Raw genomic sequence first — 7,220 nt, 5'->3', positions numbered from 1 at the left:
TCTCTCTTCACTTCCTGCTCGGCTGGCGACTAGACTCCCTTCCTGGTTGCACAGAGGGCTGACGGTAATCTGTAAGTTTTTTTCCCCTTTAAATAAATACTACCCTATTAATCATAATTCCAAACTGCTGTGGCATCGTTTGTGACTTACGCCTTCACCTGGAGGGTTATTCTTTTAGTATCTCAAACTTAAATATGATAACCACTGATATTCTCTTAATTGATGTTACATGATAAAGAAATCGAGGAAAGCTGGTTGGTGGTGGCGCACACCTTTAATCCCAGCACTCGGGAGGCAGAGGCAGGCGGATCTCTGTGAGTTTGAGATCAGCTTGGTCTACAAGAGCTAGTTCCAGGACAGGCTCCAAAACCATAGAGAAACCCTGTCTCGAAAAAACCAAAAAAAAAAAAAAAAATCGAGGAAAGACAACACAAATGTCTGTACGGAAAACATTCTTAATTTATGGTTGGCTCTATTGAATCACATGACTAAAATTAAATAAACCATGAATCATGATGTTAGAGCCAACATGAACTCTATAGTTGACTAGGCCTGGTGTTAGTTATCTCTGATCTGTGGTGGGCATCAGGGCCTGTTGTGATCAGATGAAGGGGGAAAGAAGACCTACTAGGAACACAGAAAATACTGAGGAAGTCACTATAGGTGTTCTGATTTTTCACCTAGGCAGCACTGGGTAGTCATTTTTGCTCATTAAAATCTTTCTTTAACAATTGTCCCTTGAAAACTTCCTAAAAGTAGGATTATTAGCCATGGTGATAACTTACTGGAAACTATGTTACAGGGTTGTTCTTTTGAAGCATGTGTGTGTTCAATAATTTCTCTCTCTCCCCGTCACTCTCTTACAAGCGACAGAGACAGCCAAGAAGCGGCAGATCCAAGGACACACAGCAGTCACAAAATGCATCTTGGTGGTGGGAGGGTTTTGATGAGTATCCTCTCTGGCCAGTTAAGGAAGGGAACCTGGCAGCTCTCTTTCACTAGGAGCAGCTGGGTCAGTTTTCTGACATAGGCTGGCAGCCCCTGTCTCTGAGCCCAGTGGAGTTTGGTAAGGCTTGTGCTTCTGTTTGGCCTTCACCCTCCCAGTGGGTGCTTTCAGTTTGAAACTCCCCCAAGAGGCTGTACAGATGCCTCAGTGTGAGCAGCAGGTGCCGGTCTGGGATCTGCATCTCACCCTTTCCAAGGCTCTTAGGAGGGCAGAATGAATCAGAAGACATGTTTTCAAGTATGACGTGGATAGCACCACTATATCCTTTAATAGGCCAATAGCAGAAGGTGTGACCCTGGTGTGGGTTTCCCCTCTCTATGCTGTGAATATTATTATTGGTTAATAAAGGAACTGCTTTGGGCCTATAGCAGAGCTGTAGGGGAACAGAGCTAGGCGGGGGGAAACTGAACACAGTGCTGGGAGAGAGGAGAAGTTAGAGAGAAGCCATGTAGCCCTGCCAGAGTCTGACAGAATTTTACCCAGTAAGTTACTGCCACGTGGCAATACACAGATTAATGGAGATGGGTTAAATTAATATGTAAGAGTTAGCCAAAAAGAAGCTAGAGCTAATAGACCAAGCAGTGATTTAAATAATATGGTTTCTGTGTGCTTATTTTGGGGCTGAGTGGCTGGGAACCAACAAGTTGCTCTCTGTTTACTACATGACCCAGATTAAAAGAAGATCTTTCCGACCTCCCTACAACCGCTCCACTGAAAATTGGGCCCGTGGTTGTCCACTGCCTGACATCTGCAAGCTGCATGCCCATGAGTGCTCACTTGGAATTTGCAATCAGCGATAGCAGCAATGACTTCAAAATGGAGAACTAATGAATCTTGGTATTCTCACCCAGTATATGCAAGATATTGGCAACATTATCATCATGCAATGGTTTGGATGCGAACCCACCAGAATGTCTACAGGAAGTCCAGGAATTCCTCTCTCGCTTCCCCCTGGTTCTACCCTCAAGGAGTTCTTCCCTGGAACTCTGTTGATTATGAGGCTGGGCATCCTTGGAACTATCAAGGCCAACACGTGGTCTGGCAGGAGCCTCCCTGCAGGGTTTCCCATCTCCAAAGCTCTGGGCAGCCTCTGTATGATAGCAGTAGAATCCAGGCAACCACAAGAGAAGACGAAGCCCCATATGAAGAGGAAGCGATGGAGTCGGATTCAGATAATGAAATAGAGTGTGACCTGAGCAATATGGAAATCACGGAGGAGCTCCGCCAGTACTTTGCAGAGACTGAGAGGCACAGAGAAGAGAGGCTGCAACAGCAGCAGCTAGAAGCCCAGCGCCTGGACGACTATGTAAATGCTGACCATGGGCTGTACTACAACCACCACCGGTCCACAGAGCCTCCCTCAGAGAAGCCCGGGGAGCGGCGTCAAGCCGAGATGAAGCGCTTGTATGGGGATAGTGCTCCCAAGATCCTGGCCATGGAGGCTGCTGTGCAGATGAGCTTTGACAAGTACTGTGACAAACAGCAGCCAAAATACTGGCCTGTCATTCCTCTGAAGTTCTGAGTCGTGGGCACAGGGACCTTGGGGAAAGCCTCCTGAACACAGTTCCTCGCCTCCCTCCTCTGGATGTGTTCTCTTCATTTCTCCTGGACATTTTTCAGAGAAAGAGGCCTGTATACCAACACAGTGGATACGATCTGTCAGCCACTTAGACTTCTGCCAACACAAGAAATGTCCCCTTTACATAAAGTGATAATCGTATATATTATACTTATTATACTGGCTCTTGATTAACTCCCTAATAGAGTTCAGTTCATGGACATTTTTGCCTAGAGATACAATGGCTTGCATTTGTAATTTCCTTCTTTAAGCCTTCCTGGTTGTCACAAAAGCCTTAAGCCATATGTCATTTTTTTTTTTTGAGACCAGTTCTCATATAACCCAAGTTAGCCTCAAACTCTTAAATCCACCTCCTTCCACATCCCAACTGCTAGCTTACAGATGTGCACCCCATTGTGGGCTCTAATCCACATGTTCTCACTGACTGCAACCCTTTGAATCCCTCTGAAAATGATACAAGAGTACAGTAAGGAAAATGCCACTTGTTATTCAGCGAGGTGTCAGCCTACATGCTCTCTAAAAGGCCTGAGAGCAATGCTCTGGGCTTGGCAGGCCATGTCCTCTGTCTCCTAACTGCCTAACCCTGACTTTACAGTGTCAAAACAGCCATAGATACTGAGTAAACAAATGGACTTGACTGTGTGTGTTCCAATAAAACTTTATTTGTAAAATACAAAAAAAAAGATCTTTCCACCTCAAAAGATCTGGATTAAAGGTATACCTTCCTACTTTAAAAGTGGGTTGCTGGAGCACACCTTTAATTCTAGTTCTTGGGAGTCAGGGACAGGTGGGTCTATAAAATCAAGGCCAGTCTGGTCTATAGAGCAAGTTAAGGACAGTCAGTGCTACACAGAGAAACTCTGCCTCAAAAAATGGATGTGTGTTTGTGTCCCACTTTGAATGAGTTATGTAAGAAAAGTATGTGTGTCTGTGTGTGTGTGTGTGTGTGTGTGTGTGTGTGTGTATCTGTGCTGGTGCCTGTGTTTGTATGCATTCACCTATGTGTGCACATCTGGAGGCCAGAGATCTACATGAGGTGTCCTGCATCTCTCCACCATCATTTTTTGGGACAGGGTATTTCAGTGAAATGTATATCACTGTTTGGGCTAGGACAGCTAGCCAGAAAAGCTCCCAGGGGATCTACCTGTCTCTAATTCCTCCAGCCCTGTGGTTACAAGCATACACTGCCATGGCCAGCTTCTACATAGACCCAGGGCCCTCATACCCTTGTCCTTGCTTGTTAAGCACTTTATGTCTCTCCCAGCCTAGATATTTTTATACACTTTTATCAAATAAGAATATTCTTATTTTGTACTTTGCTTTAGAATGTTGTATTTATGCATAAGCTATACGTCATCCTTTAAACTTGCTATAATATTAACATGTTATAGTGTCTTTTTGAATATGAAGCATGCTGTGCCATTAGAGTGTGAAGATTTGGTTTTAAAAGTCACTGAGTACCTTTCAGCAAGTTTGTTGATTCTGTCATGTTATTATATCAAATAAACCTCAGATGGCAGCTGCGAGTGCGATCTGGTGGCAGTTAATTTAATCCTGTTCTTGGAAGAAGAGTCGTGTGTGCCGTTTACACACCTTGTGCCTTCTCACATTTCCCTGTGCACAGGACCAGGAGTATCATTTTCTAAATCCAAATAGTATTTGGGATGCTAAGATTGATTGATTTTTATTCCTCGCTCTTCCTCAAATCCCCAGTCACTAACGATTCAAGTGAACCTGTGACTGCCTCACCTTGTTCCACCGCTGCCGCTAATGAGCATTGCACACCCTCACTGCTTATGGTTCGGAGTGGTGAGCCTGCAGAGCTGATGGCTGGTGAGGGTGTGTTCTTCACTTTGAGAGGCATCTTATAGTGATGCTAACAGAAATCACATCTCTTTGGTCTCCCCTCTTGAAAGGCTAATTTCAATGAAGAGAAAGGAGTCTTTGCCACTTCCTATAAGGTCCCTCCAACTAACATAATCCCTTTTGAGCTGATGTCAGCATTCAGACCATGGCATCGAGGTCATCTTTAAGGGACTATTAGGAGTTTGCTTGCTTGTGTTTTATGATGATGATGTGTGCACATTTCCACTGAATATATGTAGGACTAGAATGGCAAGGCAAAAATAGCTGAACAATTTTCCTGGAGAAAATACACGGATTTACGCCCCTACTAGCCACGTAACTGTTCTGTTCTTCTGCTCTTCCTCTGTCACCAAGCATTTTGTGTTCTGTTTTAGCTTCTATAGCATGCTGATGGTGCTATCATATTGCAACTTAAATTGGATTTCCTTAACGAGTGAAGTAAAATGTCTTTTAGTATGGGAAGGTGTCTTTTTGTTGTGAATTGTCTGTTCAGGTTTTCTGCTCTGTTTTTTTTTAATGGCTTGTCAGCTTTTATCTTATTAATTTATATGTGCTTTTGAAATATGTTTCTGGACCCACACTTTTATGAGGAAAATGCTTGGACAGCAAATGCATTTCCATAATGTTTATGTTGCCAGTTGCCTTTTCATTTCCTTACAGAAGTTCTTAGTTTAATATTGCCCAACTTCTTACCTTTCCACTTTGGATTAGCATTTGGTAAAGAAATCTCTTGAACTCCAGTGTCCTGGAATTTCTTTTGGGGTGGGGGGAGGAGAAACTTCATCTCATGTATCTCAGGCTGGCTTCAAATTCACTGAAGACGACCTTGAATTTTGAATTTCTGGTCCTCCTGCCTCCCCCAGTGCTGGAATAATTAATACCATACCTAATTTTATGTGTGCCAAGGATTGAATGTAGGGCTTTATACATGCTAGGCAAATGCTCAACCAACCGAGGTAGATCCCTGGCCTTTTGCAAGCCTGGGTGTTCCCTTCCCACACACACCTTTCTCTGTGTCTACAGTCCTGACCTTGAATTCCCCATCCCTCTCTCCCAAGTTCAGAGTAATGCACTACGTGCTGATCTTTGATATTTTGATTGGGCATGTTGTAGTTAATCATTCTAATTTATCTGTCATCGATTACTACTAACAAGTGGTAATTAGTATTTCTTATTATTGACTATTATAGTTTTATTTTATTTTTTTATTTAAGGTAGGGTCTCACTATATAGCCAGCCATTTCTGGCCTCAAACTCAGAGACCCAGCTGCATTTGCCTCCTGAGTGCTGAGATTAAAGGTGTGTGTCAACCATTCCTGGCTTGAATCCAAGTATTTTGATAGCACATTCGTTTCTCTTTTGGATTTATTTTTATCTTACATGTATGAATATTTTGGCTGCATGTATGTCCAAACTCCACATAAATGGCTGGTACCCTTGAAGACAGAAAAAAGTGCATCAGATCACCTGACTGGAGCTACAGATCACTGTAAGCTGACTTGTGTGTACTGTGTATCGAACTCAGGACCCTCTGCAAGAGCAGCAAGTGCCCTTACTCACTGAGAAATTTCTCCAGCTCTTGACGGTACATTTAAATCCAAGAAGGAACTCCTATGTAGCCAACTCCTCACTATCCTTGACATACATGATCACTGACCCACTTACCCTCATTCCTACTCCACAGGCAAAATCTAGAAGATAGAAACCTATTATTCCTTTCCTATTTCTAGCTTTAACAAAAACTTATTTTGTTTTCCACAAAACAGTTTAAAAATCATTGTTTGGGTGACACAATGTGATTCCTTCACAAGAGGTTGTGAAGTCAGAGAGAGTTGAAGCGTTGCCGCTTCCCTTAGGACTAGGTTGAAACTACCCGGGGAAAGGGGTGGAGCCAGGCCTTCCCTAACTTCCTAATGTCTCTCAGTACACCTCTTACCGCCACAGTCTCACCGAGGTACAGTGCTACACTGCCCACATCAGCCAGTAAGTAATGATCCGACTGGGTACATGGAGTGTGTCTATGTGTCTTCCTGAAGATGAGTAGCTCAGGAGACTATTACCACCTTCAGAGGTTACCCCCACTCTGCCTCCTCTCAGCAGCAAATTTGCATTTAGAGGAGACATGAGACTTTTTTTTTTAAATGACTTGAGGTGTCTAGAAAAAGGAAACAGGAAATAAATGATTTTCTTTTTGTTCTTTCTTTGCTTTCCTGTCACCTTTTCTCTATTTCCTTCTAAATGTCATCTTAACACCTCTAATTGTGAAAATTTTACTTTTCTTTTTGCCTTTACTTATTAGCACAGAAATCTTTTCAAATCTCACCTGGCAATAGCACGGCAAATAAACATTGCTTCCCTATTATAACTATTCCATTCCCTCAAGATACGTTAGCCCCTACATCTCACGGCGCTGTCACTGAGCAGTTTCGTAGTCTTTGTTGCTTTAATAGACCGCTATTTTTTATTGAAATTAAAAAACTTTCATATAATATTTACAAGAAAATTGCTTCCTGTATAATTGATCCTTTGTGGGAAAGCTATTCATTCCAGGGCATTACAAACCCACAGACACATTCTCTTGCCTCGCGTCTTTTTTGTACTGCTTTTTCAGCAGTTTAATTAAATCGTGGAGTACTTTTCCTTTCTTCTCCCAGTACCACCCACACGCCCTTCTACGACTTTCCTCCACCTGTGTTGGAGCTGAGCGTTCTACTCTAGTAGAGCTTTTCAATGGAGGATTTTGCTAGACGGAAATCTCCTGTGATACTT

At 42.9% G+C, this 7,220-nt stretch overlaps 1 protein-coding gene and 1 pseudogene across 1 annotated transcript in view; both read left to right on the top strand.

The window, feature by feature from the left end:
- Nucleotides 1-3,552, top strand: part of LOC102002430 — a 72,576-nt pseudogene extending 69,024 nt beyond the window's left edge.
- Ccdc148 (coiled-coil domain containing 148) overlaps nucleotides 1-7,220 on the top strand; it is a 245,091-nt gene that overhangs the window by 69,035 nt on the left and 168,836 nt on the right. The gene's annotated exons all lie outside the window — the stretch shown is intronic.

The sequence above is a fragment of the Microtus ochrogaster genome, chromosome 4 (assembly GCF_000317375.1).
Source record: "Microtus ochrogaster isolate Prairie Vole_2 chromosome 4, MicOch1.0, whole genome shotgun sequence".
In the NCBI taxonomy this organism is placed as follows: Eukaryota; Metazoa; Chordata; class Mammalia; order Rodentia; family Cricetidae; genus Microtus; species Microtus ochrogaster.
This window is presented reverse-complemented; position numbering and strand designations above follow the sequence as displayed.